We start from the raw sequence: 15,591 nt of genomic DNA, 5'->3' as shown, positions 1-15,591 counted from the left end.
GGACAGTTGCACTCTTTGGGGAGTGGATGGGGTTGCCAGTGCTGTGGAAGGTTGTTGGCCGGTGTGTATGGAAGCTGAATATACCTGAGCCAGCCAGGTTTGAAGACCCACGCTGTTGACACTGTAATCCCAGCGCTGGAGCCAGTCACCTACATAGTGAACTTGAGGCCAGCCTGGATGGTATGAGACCCTGGCTCAAAACAACGATAATGCTCTTCCCTTTTCTGATCAAGTCTTTGCAGTCATAGTGATTGACTGCCTAATAGAATTCTGTCCTTACAGCCTCTGGGGGACAATCGTGGAAAGCTTTGTAAGCCAGTGTTGTGAATGGTGCTGCTTTCGGTACAAGTGTGCACATACTTCTGTCTTTGCTCACAGCTCACCCCTCTCCTCTTAAGACAGGGTCATTATGCAGCTCTGGCTGCCCTGAAAACTCACTGTGTTCTGTCTGGCCTCGAATTTCAGAGATCCGCCTGCCTCTGCCTGCTGAGTGCTGGGATTAAAGGCCCGTGCCTGGCTCTGCTCAGCTTTTTTAGGTGGACAGCCAGATGTGGTGTTGTTCAGTCTTAGTTATACAGACTTTAATGCTTTTCTTTTCCTTGCTCCTCCTCCTTTTTTTTTCCTCTTGCGGTGTTGGGGAATCATACTGCTGGTTATATTTGTGCTTGCAGATGCTCAACTATTTCCAGCTTTTTAGTTTTTTGAGGAACCACAATACTTGGGTGTTGTATTTCAGAAATTTCTCAGTTTTAATTTATAACATGGCAAATTTTGATGGCTCTACATAAACAAGTAATAAGGTCCTTAATAATTAAGAGCAGCCACTCTAGTGAATGAGGTGTGTCACTCATCGTGGAGGAGGGGCTGAAGCTGCCGCTGTGCTGGGTTCAGACATGATGGTGTGTGATTGGGTCTTGAGCATAGTGACACACTGTTTGCTCCCTAGCGTTCTGTAGCTTCCTTCGGTGTCTGTGATACTGTCAGTCTCTAATTGTCCTGTGGACTCGGGAGAGTCAAGTTCTAGGAAGAAAAAAATGCAGTGGCACTTTATTAAAAGAAAAGACTTAATTGGAGGTGTTATGAGACATTTTAATTAAATATTGGACCTGTGTTTTAAAAATCTTTACTTATTTTGATTTATGTGTATTTGTGTGTGTGTATGGGTGAATGTCACGTGAGTGAGGGTGCCTGTGGCCAGAAGAGGTGGGGGATCCTTGGAGGTGGAGTTATAGGGGTTGTGAGCCTCCCATAATGAATGCTGGAACTAAGCTCAGGTCCTCTGGAAGAGCCTCAGGTATTCCTACCGACTGAGCCATTCCAGCCCCTCTATTTTTTTTTTTTTTTAAGGAAATTATCTCACCATCATATTGTTGCAAAGAGCATGCTACTAATGCAAGCTTCAAAATGTCAGTAGCTTTGGGGACTATACATTTGACATTTCATGCACTTTGCAGAATGGATGGTTTCTTTGAAGTTATGTGAAATTTATTGTGAGGATTTCCATTTAAAATGTTGACTGAGTTTTGAGTTAAAAGTCTTTTTTTTTTCCTCTATAGACTTTAAGATCATATTAAGGGTTAGCGTTATAGCCATATATACGTAGGGTTGTAGACATACATACATAGATGTGTCTGTGTATGTCGTCCCAGGAAAACATTAACCGGGAAGGGTCTGCAGAGTGTGTGGGCTTGATCCACTCTCCATTGGTCTTGCAGAACATTTCACGTTTTCTTCCTGGGTTTGCTCAAAGAGACACAAAGAAAGAAGCCTTGTGACTGTCTCAGAGTGAACCCCTCCTTTCTCGCATCCAGTTTTGTAGAGAGGAAGTGCCTGCAGTTCTTTGAGGCTTTCATCTTGGAAGCAGGAGCATCCTGGAGCCCTGTGAAATGATGTATCACAGAGCCCTAGGCTTCAGAGACTCAGCTCAGCCCCAGCCTCTTCTGTGACACTCTGGATACTTCCAGCTCATATCTTCCCCCTTGTTTCTGTGGAAGTCACTGTGCACACCTCCATTAGGTGCCATCTCCCGCTGTCTTCCCAACAGATGGTCTTTGAGGTTTGCTTCTTGTCTTGGATTTCTGTAAATGCCATGTGTGTGTTGGGCTCACAGGTTTGAATTTTCTGCAGACTATGTCATGAACTCGATGGCTGGACCCAGTTTCTAGTACGTGTGACTTGTCAGGAGGTTAAGGGTGAGTTGGTACTAATCAGCTGTGAAGATTAACAGCTGCATGGGCAGTAGGAACCAGGTCTGTGATTTAGGGAGAAGTTTGTTATGCTTAGTGACTAACCTGTTGTGAAGCACAAAGAAAATTGAACTGTCAGGGTTTTATTTTAGGGCTTGGGATTTAAGAAATGATGAAAATCAAGTGGTTCAAATACTCAGTGTTTGGATATACCATGGAATCGTAATTAAAAGCCCAAGTTAATAAAACTGTAATTTTGAACATTTATTCTTTCTGGGTAGGTTTAGTAGACAAAATTTGAATATTATTTCCAATTAAAATTTACGAAAATGTCTCACATTAACTGTTTATTAAATACAAAGTCAAAACATAGATTTAAAGTGAAATGCTCTTTTAAGATTTGCATCAGTGGTGATGCTGACTAGGTGTTTTTGTTGGAGGGGTTTTCCCTGTGCAGGCTTACTCTAGGAGGAGGAATGCTGGGATCATTAGACAGCCACTCTTCCTCTTAGCCTGACATTGCTAAAGATTTGGCCCTGTGGTGTGATAACTTTGAGGACATTGAGGCCAGTGGGCTGACTGTGTGTAGCCTTTTAGTTGCTAGTAATCGGGTTTTGTTTCTTTCTCCAGACAGGATTTCCTGTCTGTCTTGATGCCCTTCAGTTTCATCTCTTGTCTAGAAACTCTTGGAACCCAATTAAGACTTAGTCTTTAGACAGAAGCTTTATCTTCTTGGTTGTTTTCCCTCTTCCTGAGGCTCATGCAGGGAGGCAAGGTTCTAAAAGAAGACATTTGGTACAGGTGAGCCTATGCGTGTATACAGGCAGTGGGGAAAAGCTTGTCTTTCAGAGTGCATTGTATCAAGCCGGGGTGGGGGCATGGTGCTGGAGAGCACACTCGGGGCCTGGCGCATGATACCCAAGTGCTCCACCATTGAGCTATACCCCCAAACCCATTTCATCTTAAAAAGGGTGTCTGCTGTCTGGACCCAACACTAGGAAATGCATCTGTGTATGTTAGCTTGTACATATGTGACTTGGGTATAAACATTTCACAAAACAGTCTGTCTGTGAACATGTCAAAGATTGCTGCTCTTTGATTTTATCGTATCTACCCTTTCTGTAAATCTTTTGTTGAACTATAACAGACATGCAGAATTGTACATATTCGTAATTCTCTTTTCTTAAATGAAGCACATCCCTGCAACAGTGTCAGATGAAACAGATCATTCCTAGTCCCCGGAAGGCTCCCATGGGGAGGCTTCTGAGTGATCACTGACTCATGATCACTCTGGGAGCTACAACCTGCATTCTGGCACTGTGTGTGTGGCTAATTGTGACCCACTAAGTTAATTTCAAGACCCAGTGGGTCTCAGTTTGCTACTTGGGAAAAAAAATGTAGCCATGTTTCATCTAATTATTCTTGAAGTAGGAATTTTCTTTTCTGTAGATGAAAAAGATGAAGTCCAAGATGACTGGATCTCTCCTAGGATCACATGGCTTGTGCTGTTTGTCTCTTTCCCTTGCCTGCTCCCTGAGCTCAGGGGTGTCTTGTTGAGAAGGTTATAGCTGGTGTTGTTTTCTGCTCAGCTTATCCCTCCTAATGTGTTTACAGAATGGATGCTCACAAGGAAGATAGCTCCAGTGATTGCTGCTATTAGCACGATGAGCATGAGTCAGATCCATTTGCTTGTTTCTTTGGTGTTGTCTTGGAAGTTTTCTTGGCATCTGTCCTCTGTTCTTGGTATGGACAGAACCTAGGGCGTAGACAGCACGGGCTTTCAGCATGCAGGAAAAGCTGAGTGCATCCCTGCCTCTCCTGTACAGTGTGGTGGAGAGGTTGCTGTCCAGCCCATGCCTCAGCGGGCAGTGGTCCTGTTGTCCTCACATTCTGATTGAGGGACCACTACTTCTAACCCCCATCTCTCAGCCTGGAAATGTTTGCTAACGTTGTTAATGCCTCGCTGAGACTTTAGCTCCAAAAGCCTTCAATTTTCAGGTTCTTCACGCATGGTGGAATTATCCGGGGGCAGTGTTGTCAGACGTGGGTTATAGCAGTGAATAACCCAGTTTCTTCCAACATGGAGTTCATGTTCCATCGAAGGCCACAGATGAGTGTTTCCTGACAAGAGTTACTGATGTTATAAAGGGCAAAGCAGGACTCTTCTTTGGAGGCAAGGTCCCTCTATGTTGCCCAGGCTGTTGGAAAACCCGAGCTCAAATGGTCCTCCCATGACTATTCCTTCCAAGTAGCTGGGACTACAGGTCACATGCTTGCCAGGCCTGCCTCCATCTGTTTTGTCTTTTCTTCCTTTCCTGTTCTGTTCTTGACAGTCTTCACTGTATTGTCAAGGCTAGCCTCAAATTCATCCTCTTCATACCTCAGTGCTGAGGTACTTTTTAGTGCTGAGATATATAGGTTTGTGGCCACCATACCTGAACCTAGGTGTTTCTTATGAGGGTAGCATTTTCAAGTGCTAGTTTCTCAGGGCGCTTTCCAGTGTATAGACCAGTTGGCTGAGATGTGGACAGATGTTTCTGAACCTGTCTGAGAAACAAGTGGAAATGTACTGAGACCCGTACATTCTATAATGCAAGATGGAACCACTAAGAACCCTAAAAGGCTTTGCCTGTTATTCGTCGTTCCTGACAGTACATTAGCTGATGTTGGGAAGTACAGCTAACCACTCCCCAATATTTATGGTTGCCCCTAGAGGGAACCTCTTACGTCTGTGGGAACTCAAACCAAACTGTGACAGTCCTTCTCCACTTGTCTCTTCTACACACATGTGGGTGAGACCCTGTAGAAAAAGGTACATAAATTTATTACAAAGCATATTTGGAAGATGAAGAGATGACAGTGGTTAAGAGGTCTTGTTGCTCTTGCAGAGGACTGGATTTGGTTTCCGGCCTCCATCAGGTACTCGCCTGTAGCCATGGCTCCTGGGGATTTCATGCTCTTTTCTGGCCCCTGGGCACCTGTATATCCATGCACATATGCACACATGCATATAAATAAGAAACAACCCTTTAAGGAAGATTACTTGAGGCCAGTAAGATGCCACAGTGGGTAAAGGCGCTTGACACTAAGCCTCACAACTTGAGTTGGATTCCCAGAACCCACATGCTGACTCTCCCAAATTGCTCTTCGACCCCCACACACACGGCAATGAAAGCATTGAGGTCTCAAGATAAACATGAAAAGCAGTCCCTATTTGTGATGATCTTAATAGAATAAGCTATGGAAAATATCCTCTTACTGGATATTTTAAAAAGAAAAAGCATAATAAATTTTATGGGTAAGATACCTATGATAATTATTGTTATTATTAATATTATCACTCTTCTTTTTTTGAGACAAGGCCTCACAGTTTAGCCCTGGTTGGTCTAGAACACTGTATAAAACAAGCTGGTCTTGAACTCACAGATGTAATCCGCCTACCTCTCTCTCCAAGTGCTAGGACTAAAGATGAAATGAAAACTATCAGAAGAGAACATTGACAAGGATGGTACAGTGAGTGTGGTCATTGTGTCACAATACTGTCCCAAGAGCTACACAGTCCAGTTACCAACCAAACAACCAGCCCAAACCTTACATGTTAACCTTAAGTAAGTTTATGGATTTTATGTTGAGCCCTATCCATAGCTGTCTTTGTCCTATAGATAATCCTGGGGCTGCTGTAACAGATGACCACAATTGGGTGGTTTAAAACAACAATTTAGGGGGCTGGAGAGATGGCTTAGAGGTTAGGAGTACTGACTGCTCTTCCAGAGGTGCTGAGTTCTATTCCTAGCAACCACATGGTGGCTCAGAGCCATCTATAATGAGATCTGATGCCCTTTTCTGGTGTGCAGGAGTACATACAGGTAGAACACTGTATACATAGTAAATAAATACAGCTTTAAACAAACAAACGAAACCCACAACAATTTGGTAGGCGTGTTGGTGCACAACATTAGTCAGAGGCAGGTGTTTCTCTGTGACTTCAAGGCTAGCCTTGAGTTCCGGGCCAGCCATGGCTATACAGTAAAACCTTGTCTCAAAAAACAAAAACAGACAAAAAAACCAAAAAATGTTTATTGTAGTTCCAGATCCTGAGCAATCCAGCATCATGATGCTAACAGGTGAACCCTTGGTTGCTAGCTGCTGTGTCGTTGTTTATACAGAGTGGAAGAGGTACACTCTGAGGCCTGGGCTGAAGAACTTGTTTTCCTTCAGTGGTGCTTGTCTCCTAACAGCATCATATTGGGCGGGTTAGAGTCTCAGCATAGGGAATGTAGGTGCCAGGTTTGGAATATTGTATATTATGCATTGGTGTTTGTTTGTTTTTGTTTTCCCTGTTCACATAGTTTTCTGCTGTCAATAGAAACATAATAGTTTGGGGATGGCGATGTGGCTCAGTGGTTAAGAGGGGTGCTGCAGGGCACCTGAGTTCAGTTGCTAGCGCCCATGTTGGGTGGGTCACCACTGCTTAGTAACCCAACACCAGGGGGCCCAGTGCCTTCTTATGGCCTCTGCAGGTGCTGCACGCACATGGTGCGCACTGCCTCCCTGCTCTACTCACGGTGAAAACAACCTCATCAAAAAGAGACATAAAGGTCGGATTGTGGAAAACAAAGATTTTAAAACACGTTTTGTGTTTTTTTAAAACAGATTTTTATTGTTGTTTTCCTTTTTTTTTTTTTTTTTTTTTGAGACATTGTTTCTCTGTGTAGCCTTGGCTGTCTTAGACTCGCCTTGCTTTGTAGACCAGGCTGGCCTAGGACTCACAGAGATCCAGCTGCCTCTGTGTCCTTGAGTGCTTGGATTAAAGGTGTGTGCCACTTCACCTGGCTTTTCCTTTGTGTTTTGACAAAAGATTTATTTTTAATCCTGTGCATGGGTATGTTCGTATGAATGCAGGTGCTCTCAGACCCAGAGCAGAGCACCTCCAGGAGCTGGAGTTACAGATGGTAGTGACCCGCCTGACATGGCTGCTGGGAACTGAATTCAGATCCTCTGGAAGAGGCATCTCTTCAGATTCAGCTTCCTATTTTTTTTTTTTTTTAAAGCTTTGAGGTACATCATTAGGTTATTTATTTGGGAACTCTCTAGTTTTTAAATATGAACTCTCATTTAGAATGGTCTCAAGAGACAAAGCTGGAAGCCTAGCCAAGATCTGATCCTAAGGGAGTTTGAGAGGGTTTAGACATAGTATTTGAACTATGGGCTACTCTGTAAGATGTGGAGGAGTATGTTAGCTACTTTTATTTTTTTCTTTTTAAAGATGTATTATTTTATTATTTATACAGTGTTCTGCCTGCATGTATACCTACACATCAGAAGAGAGTAGCAGATCTCATTATAGATGCCTGTGAGCCACCATGTGGTTGCTGGGAATTGAACTCAGGACCTCTGGAAGAGCAAGCAGTGCTTCTAACCTCTGAGCGATCTCTCTAGCCCGTTAGCTACTCTGCTATTCCTGTGATTAAACATCATGATCAAGGCAACTTATAGGAGAAAGAATTTATTTGGGCTTCCAGAATTCATGGCTGCTGGAACAGAAGTTGAGAGCTTGTTATCTTGAACTGGGGGGGAAAAAAGCAGGAAGAGTGAACTGAGAATGGAGAGTCTTGTAAATTCTCAAAGCCTACCCGGAGTGACTTACTTCCTCCAAAAAAGGCCAACTTCCTAATCCTAGGCAAGCATCATCAACCTGGGACCAAATACTCAAAGGCTGGACAATGGGAACAGCTCATTAGCCCCTCAGGGAGTGGGGAGATTAGATGTTCTTTCCTTGCGGCAGTGTAGAGAGTAGATTTGAGGCTAGACAAAGGTAGCAAGTGTGCTTTTGCAGTTATCAGAGGAGGAAAGATGATACCAGTTTGAATTAAGGAGTCAGAGAGGTAAAAAGATGAAATGTAGCTGAAAGCAGTTTAGGAGATAGCATTTACACATTTAGTAATGGGTGTGAGGAATGTGGGATGAGTCAAACTGGGAATTCAAGGAGAAAGATCCCATTGCGAGATAGCTTACATGGGAGGAGGAGGCTTGGAGAGGAAGTAAGTGTGAATTTTGTTTTGGAGATGTGGAGAGTTTTAGGTGCATGTGGAGACCTGAAAAGTGTTTGGACATAAATGCCTGCAGGCCAGCAGAGAGACTCATGGCTGGAATATAGCATAGAGGTGTAGAGAGAGCTCATCTAACGCGGGCAGAGCCCTGGGTTGGGCCCCAGCCTCCCTTGCCCTACCCCCAAAGGAGGACAGTTTGGAACCTGATTTGAGTGAGTGAGGTGTCACTCAGACCATGCCCAGTGGTAGGACAGTCTCCCGAGGAACACCCCCCATTCCCGATTAAGGGACAGGCTGAGAAAGAGAAGGCTGGTTAAGATGGTCTGGCCAGAGAGGCAGATGGGAGACCAGGGTGTGTGCTGCTGAGAGGCCAGAGGAAGAGGGTTTTTGTTGTTCGTCGAAGTTGCTGAGGTGAGGCTGGAGAGCTGGTTCGGAGGGTTTTAATAATGAGCTTATTTTGATGAAGGAGCTGCCTGGACCAGGTTGAGATGAAGCTGGCTGCTAAGGTTTGAGGAATGGTGCAGCCAGCGATGCTCTTCCCTAAGGTTTTCTGTGGAGCGGTGAAGAAAGCACATTAATTGGATGAACTTTTACAAGTTGTTTATTATTGAGCCTGCTTAGATGGCTGGGAGGAAGTGGTGAGAAGAGGAAGGAGGAGGTGAGCAGTCACGGCTGGGCAAGCACTTGCAGACTTCTCAGTGTAGCTTTCCAGGAGCCCCGGTAGGGTACATGCCATCAGTGCTCTTGTCCTCTGCAAAGGCCTCTTTGGCCTGGACTGGTGAAATTTAGGTTTTTAGAAGGTAAATCTATCCTCTGCCTCCTCACCCTTGATATTTTTTATGATGCTGTTACTGGTAATGAGTTTCATCTCGGCAGGCTGAGTGTTCTTTTTGTAGATCTCAGTATTGATTTGAGACCTTACTTTCGGGGGGCGGGGTATGCAATAGTGGGAGTGGTTCTGTTAGGGCTCAGAAATGATGCCCAAGTGTGTGGCACTTTGGCGTGCAGAGCACTTACATCTCTTGGCACTTCTCTCCTGGCACTCAGAGGTCTTTAAGGTTCTAAACCGGCCAGCCGTATTCTCCAGTAGAGTTGCAGTTGTAACCTTCCCTTCCCTTCCCTTCCCTTCCCTTCCCTTCCCTTCCCTTCCCTTCCCCCTTTTCTTTTCTCTTTTCTTTTCTCTCTTCTTTTCTCTTCCTCTTTCTCTTTCATTCTCTTCTCTTTTTTCTCCTTTCTCTCTCTCTCTTTCTCTCTTTTTCTCTCCTCACTCTCTTTCTTTTCTTTCCAGGGTTTTCCTGTGTAGACTCAGCTGTCCTGGACTTGCTTTGTAGACCAGGCTGGCCTGGAACTCACAGCAATCCGCCTGCCTCTGCCTCCTGAGTGCTGGTATCAAAAGCGTGTGCCACCACGCTCTGCTTAGTTGTAACTTTATTTTCCTGGCTACAAAGCAATATCAGAAGAATGAGGGCTTGACTCCATGCAGGATAGAGTTGGGTCAGTTAGCACCAGCTTTCTGGGCCAATTCATTGCCCTCAAAATTGCCAGCTTGCTTATAAAGAGTGTAAATAAGCTCCTGTTTCCTGGATTCATGATGTTCACTAAATCTGGGAATGCCCCTCTCTCTGGAGGTAAAATCTATGTGTCCCTTTCTGTTAATCTTTGTAGGGCAGGGAGGAAGTTCATTTTGCTTCTACAGTTCCCAACTCACAGTAAGCTCAATCTTTGCCCTTTTCCTTAGACATATGAACTTGTCAAATGGAATTAGTATTGAAAACAGGAAGAGTATTTCTTTGTTCTTCTTTACAGTGCCTACCCCACCCTGCACACGTGCAGTACACGTGCTGGAGTTTATCCATCTGTTCTGCAAGAACTCTGATGGAAACCTACTGGGCGTTCCCATCGAGAAGGATGCAGGGATCCTGACATTCTAAGCACCCTCTGTCTAGCAGTGTCTTTCCTCAGGACTTGTCTCTGAAAGTGGGGAGAAGTTGGTTGCTTTGGTAGCTGCCAAAAGGCTTGTTAAGATGACAGTGTTAGTATTCAACTAAGGTTAAGCTTAGGCTACGTCTTTGCTCCAGGAGGAGGCATGCAATTTTCATATAAAGCAGTGCAAAAAAATAGTTTGTAAGTTGTGGAGTAACTAGTGAATGGAGTTTATGGATTGGACCGCTGGGTCCCCAGAGGAGAGAGCTTGGGGATCGAAAGGGGCCAGTGAGCCAAATGTGGCCTCTTGAAATGAATGAAAGCCTAGTGGGTGGTACTGTTTGTTTCTTTGCCCCAGTTTTTAGCTCTTCTTAGCAAACTAGGATAAAACATGAAAAAAATGGTAAAGAAATGGGTGTAGAACAGAGTGAGGCCCAGCTACCTGGATCCCCTGTCCACAGGGCCTTCTGTCCAGCCCTGGCCCCTGGCTATACTTCTAAAAAGTCAGCCTCTGTCCACACGGGGAAGGTTGATGTTTTTTTGTGAGCCAGAGGCAGCCAGTCATGAAATACGGAGAATTAAGAGGGTATGGGGAGAAAACAGGGCGTGCACGGGCTGGTTTTGTGTGTCAAGTTGACACAAGCTAGAGTCACCAGAGAGGAAGGGACCTTCAGTTGAGGAAATGCTTCCGTGAGATCTAGTTGTGAGCATTTATTGTGGGTGGTGCCATCCGTGGGCTAGTGTCCTGGGTTCTATAGGAAAGCAGACTGAGCAAGCCGCAGGTCAGCAGGCAGCACCACCCTCCATGAATTTTGCATTAGCTCCTGCCTCCACATTCCAGCCTGCTTGAGCTCCTGTCTTGACTTCCTTCAGTGATGAACAGTGATAAGGAAGTTTAAGCCAAATAAATTCTTTCCTCCCCAGCCTGCTTTTTGATCATGCTGTTCTCCTCACAACAATAGAGAACTCAGGGTGCAAGTCAAACAACAGGGATTCCACCTAGAAAGCCTTAGCAGGAATGAGTTAGCATAGGCTGTGGCCGGCCAAGTGAGGTCCTTCCCCAGTAAAATCCAGATGGTAACACAGGGGCTTCCTTGCCTACCCACTGTCTCTCTGCTTCCTTCCACATTTCTGTTTTAGACAAACTTTTTGTGCTGTTTTGAGACTCCTGCGGTGGTGGGCTGGGGGTGAAGAGTCTGGAAGGCTGGTCAGGCACACTTTTTGAGTAACAGTTTCTCTAGAAGTGCCACTGTCTTTTGCTTGGCTCTTGGTGTCTAGGCTCTGCATGTGTCTTCACTCCAAGTGCTGATGTTTACAGCATCCATTCTGTAAACACATTAGGAGGGATAAGCTGAGCAGAAAACAACACCAGCTATAACCTTCTCAACAAGACACCCCTGAGCTCAGGGAGCAGGCAAGGGAAAGAGACAAACAGCACAAGCCATGTGATCCTAGGAGAGATCCAGTCATCTTGGACTTCATCTTTTTCATCTACAGAAAAGAAAATTCCTACTTCAAGAATAATTAGATGAAACATGGCTACATTTTTTTTTTCCCAAGGAAAAGGCTTCTAGAGGCCATTTCCCTTCCTTGCAGATTGGTCTGTTTCCTGTTTACATCAGCATCACACCCCTCTGGGACTGCCTCAGGAAACATGGGAAGATGGGTGGAGGCTGAGGGGCTTGCTCTGCTGAGCTGCTGCTCTGGGCCTGGGAACTAGAAAGGAAGAAAGGCTCTTGGGAAGGAGGAGGGGCCCTGGGAGAAGCCTATTCTGCAGCCACCGCCCTATGCCCATCAAGGAGGGAGGTAAGAATGGGTTTCAGGAGCATTGAGTAGCAGTGGAGGCAGCCCTTGTGTTGTCCATGGGAACTGGTGTGGGGACTATATGTTCAGTAGAGTCATAAGGTCTTGGATGTGGATTCAGAAGGGACACTGAGATGGATTACTGGGGGCATGGAGTTTATTTGAAGAGTTATTAATGCATGGACAGACAGATAACTAGCATTGCATGGGCCCTGAGCAGAGCTCAGGCTACAGCACTAGAGAAAACAAGCAAAGCAGGCCTGGAGACAGAAAACCTGGGCCTGACCATAATCCCAACAGCAGCCCTTTCACAGATACACTTAAGTACTCTATTGCTGCACTGTCTGATTTTCTAGTTTCCAGACTCCCAGGTGTCAGAATCTCATCCAGCAAATGAACTTACACCAGAGAGCACTGGTGCATGGGAGCCAGACAGCCTGGCTGCCAGCATGTGCTGTGAAACCACTCCCATTCTCAGCAGTGCTTAAGAGGCCCAGGGCTGGAAACATGGCTCAGTGGTTAAGAGCACTTGCTGCTCTTCCAGAAGAACTGAACCAGCACCCACATGATGGCTCATCTGGGATGGAGTTACAGAAGACCCTCTTCTGGTCTTCCAGGGCATAAGCATGCATATGGCACACAGAATGCACACAGACAGCAAAACACTCATACATATAAAATAGCAACAATTCTGTCGAGGAGGAGGCTGTCCTGGCACACAGACGGCAGATGTGTTATGTGCATCCCAGCGGAGAGTGAGCACATACACGGCATTGTTGCTTTAACAGGTAGCTTGTGAGTGTTAGACAGCGCATGTTGGCTCAAGGGGTCTTCGCTTTTGGTTGGGCTGCCAGTGTGAAAGGAGGCCACACAGGCAAATGCTGCATTTGAGTAATTTATTAGTTGCCTAGCCCACTGTTTTTCCCTGCACCCACCTTCCTTAGGAATGATGCCCAGGTTGCCTGGCTACTTGAGGTTCCCTTGCTTCTGACCTGTGTGTTTTGGGCATATTACCGAGAAGTGGAAGCAGGAGAGGCTGACGGATAGCTGCCGCAGACCCCAGCGACTGTGAGATAAGGGAGTCTTCCCTACTGGAAGACTCGAGAAGGAAACTCGTGTGGAGTGTGGTGAACATGAGCCAGCCTTGCTTCCCAGGCTGAACCTGCCACCTCCTACAGGAGGTTTTCCTAGATGTCTGTCTGCACTTCTGAATTTCTGTCTGTCTGTCTGTCTGTCTGTCTATCTATCTATCTATCTATCTATCTATCTATCTATCTATCTATCTGTTTTTGGTTTTTTGAGAGCCTTGGCTGTTGTAGACTCGATTTGTAGACCAGGCTGACCTTGAACGCACAGAGATCCGTCTGCCTCTGATTACAGGGTGTGCCACCAGGCCCAGTGAATTTTTATTTTTAATTTGTATTTATTTGCTTATTGTGGTATGGAGGCGTGTGTGGAAGCCAGAGGACAACTTTTGACGTCATTTCTTTCCTCTCTTTGGGTCCCACAGGTTGAACTCGGGTCATCAGGCTTGACAGCAGCTGTCGTTTCCCACTGAGCCATCTTCCTGGCTCCACTTCTGACTTAAAACAAGACAGGACAAAAAATTAAAGCGTTCATGTGTGCTGCATGTGTGTTAGTCCAGAAGAGGGCATCAGACCTCTTGGAGCTAGAGTAACAGACGGATGTGAGCTCTGTGAACTGAACTCAGGTTCTCCGGAAGGGGAGCAAGCCCTCTTCACTACAGAGCAGCCTCTCCCATCCCTCATTCCAGTTTTTCTGCCCAGAATGTGCTGCTTTATTCTTGGCCGGACTCTGGGCCCTAGGTCCCCTTTCTGCCCAGTATGGAAACTGTTGTGTGCACTCTGCCTCCCTCACGTCCACATGAGTTGCCACTTTCTGAGCAGAAGGTCTTTGCCTAGAGTTGAGGAGAGGCCAGGAACACTGCAGGCTCCAGGTTCCTGTGTTTGGTCCTGACCTCCACTCCTGGGTGTATGGGGGAGTAGACGGAGAGGTAGCCAACTTCACCTTTCCCAGAGGCTGGGCAGGAGCATGGTGTTATGAATGAGTGTGAGCCTCTTGCCTAGCAGTTACTCCTAAGGAGGCCTCCAAGGTGTTTATTCCAGAGATATCTTGAGGCAGGTAAAACCTAGGCTTGATCCTTCCAGAAGCTTACTCCATTTCTTAGTTCTTTATCCTAGTCACGCTGAGGTCCTGGTAGTGATGACAGCCAGAGGGCTTTGTGAGAGTTCTTTATCTCCTTCTACTGACTATACCTCTTTTTCCTCTTCAAAGAAGAGGAATAGGATCAGGTTTGGAAAGTATAGGTCAGGCTGAAGACTTTTTTGTTTATTTGTTTCTTTTTTAGAGACTGGGTTTATCTATGTAGCCTTGGCTGTCCTGAACTCAGTTTATAGACGAGGCTAGCCTTGAACCCACAGAGATCTGCCTGCCTCTGCCTCCCCAAGTGCTGGGATTATAGGCATGTACCACCACCCCCAGCCCTTGGAGGCTTTTTAATTTAATTTAATTTTTTTGGTTTTTGAAACAGGGTTTCTCTACGTAGCCCTGGTTGTCCAGGAACTTGCTCTGTAGTTCAGGCTGGCCTTGAGCTCAGAGATCCACCTGCCTCAGCCTCCCAAGTTCTGGGATTAAAGAAGTGCGCCACCATACCCGGCTAACTTATGTTATGTTTGAGACAGTTTTACTGTGTACCCGTGATTGACTTGGAATTCACTGTAGGCCCAAGCAGGCTTCAGACTCAAAGCGGTCTCCTGCCTCATCTTTCTGGGTGCTAAGATCCCAGGATTTGCAGGTACATGCCACCGTATATGGCCAGAGAGATCTTAGCACCCTCCCCTTAACTTCCCAGCACTAGCCTTTGTTTTTGTCCTTTCCTGCCTAGGGACCCAGCAGTCTCTGTGAGTCTCCTTGACAACGGGATAGATAAGTTAAAAATAACCCTGTGCTGGCCTTCTGGTGCTTGGCTCAGTTCCTGCGGCTTGTAGATGCTCCTGGAGCTTGTCAGCATATGGGGCAGGCAGGTGCTCACATGGTGAAGCCCTGAGGTTTAGGGGTCAGAACTGCCTTATGGTCTTACTCACAGGTAGTTGGCTGCTAGTAGGATGTAAGTGTAAATGTTAAAGAATGGAAAACTGAAGTTGGTGCCTGGGCTTCACTTCCTCTGACAGAGCTTGGGGGGTTATTGTCGCAGAGTTTCCGTGACAGTGAGGTGGGGCACAGCTCTGCTGGCATTTGCTTATCTGTCCTAAGGGAACCCCAGGCTGGACTGGAGGATACAGGCAGTGGTGGGTCGTGTGCTGGCCCAGCGTGCACAGGGCCCTGGGTTCAACCCCCGGAACTGTAAAACAAGACACACACGAAAGGAGCCCTAAAGATGAAGAGAACCCTTAGTGAGCTCCTTTCACAGAATGGGGATATCAGTGCTCAGAGCATCTGGGTCAGTGGTTACAAGCCGTGGCGTCTGCCCACTGGTTAGGTTCAAGTGCTTGTGGAGCGGGGCTTTCAGAAATGCTTAGGCCTGACATAGGGAAGGGTCTTGGAGGCTTAAACAATGGCAGGCTCAGGGCCAGGCCCTCAGGAAGTCAGTCACAGTCTCCTCCGTTTTA

At 46.1% G+C, this 15,591-nt stretch overlaps 1 protein-coding gene across 3 annotated transcripts in view; it reads left to right on the top strand.

Moving 5' to 3' along the window:
* The window catches only part of Cds2 (CDP-diacylglycerol synthase 2), a 53,407-nt gene that overhangs the window by 15,972 nt on the left and 21,844 nt on the right, over positions 1–15,591 (top strand). Inside the window, exon 1 of one of the 3 annotated variants that reach the window (XM_055607591.1) lies at positions 11,936–11,965. The exons of the other annotated variants lie outside the window; for them this stretch is intronic. The gene's annotated coding sequence lies outside the window, so the exon portion shown is untranslated. Of the gene's footprint in view, positions 1–11,935; positions 11,966–15,591 lie in introns of those variants that run through there. 3 annotated transcript variants of the gene reach the window in all.

Source organism: Psammomys obesus, unplaced genomic scaffold, assembly GCF_907164565.1.
Source record: "Psammomys obesus unplaced genomic scaffold, mPsaObe1.curated_primary_1811, whole genome shotgun sequence".
Classification (NCBI taxonomy): domain Eukaryota; kingdom Metazoa; phylum Chordata; class Mammalia; order Rodentia; family Muridae; genus Psammomys; species Psammomys obesus.
Note: the sequence above shows the minus strand (reverse complement) of the source record. Positions and strands in the feature narration are given on the sequence as shown.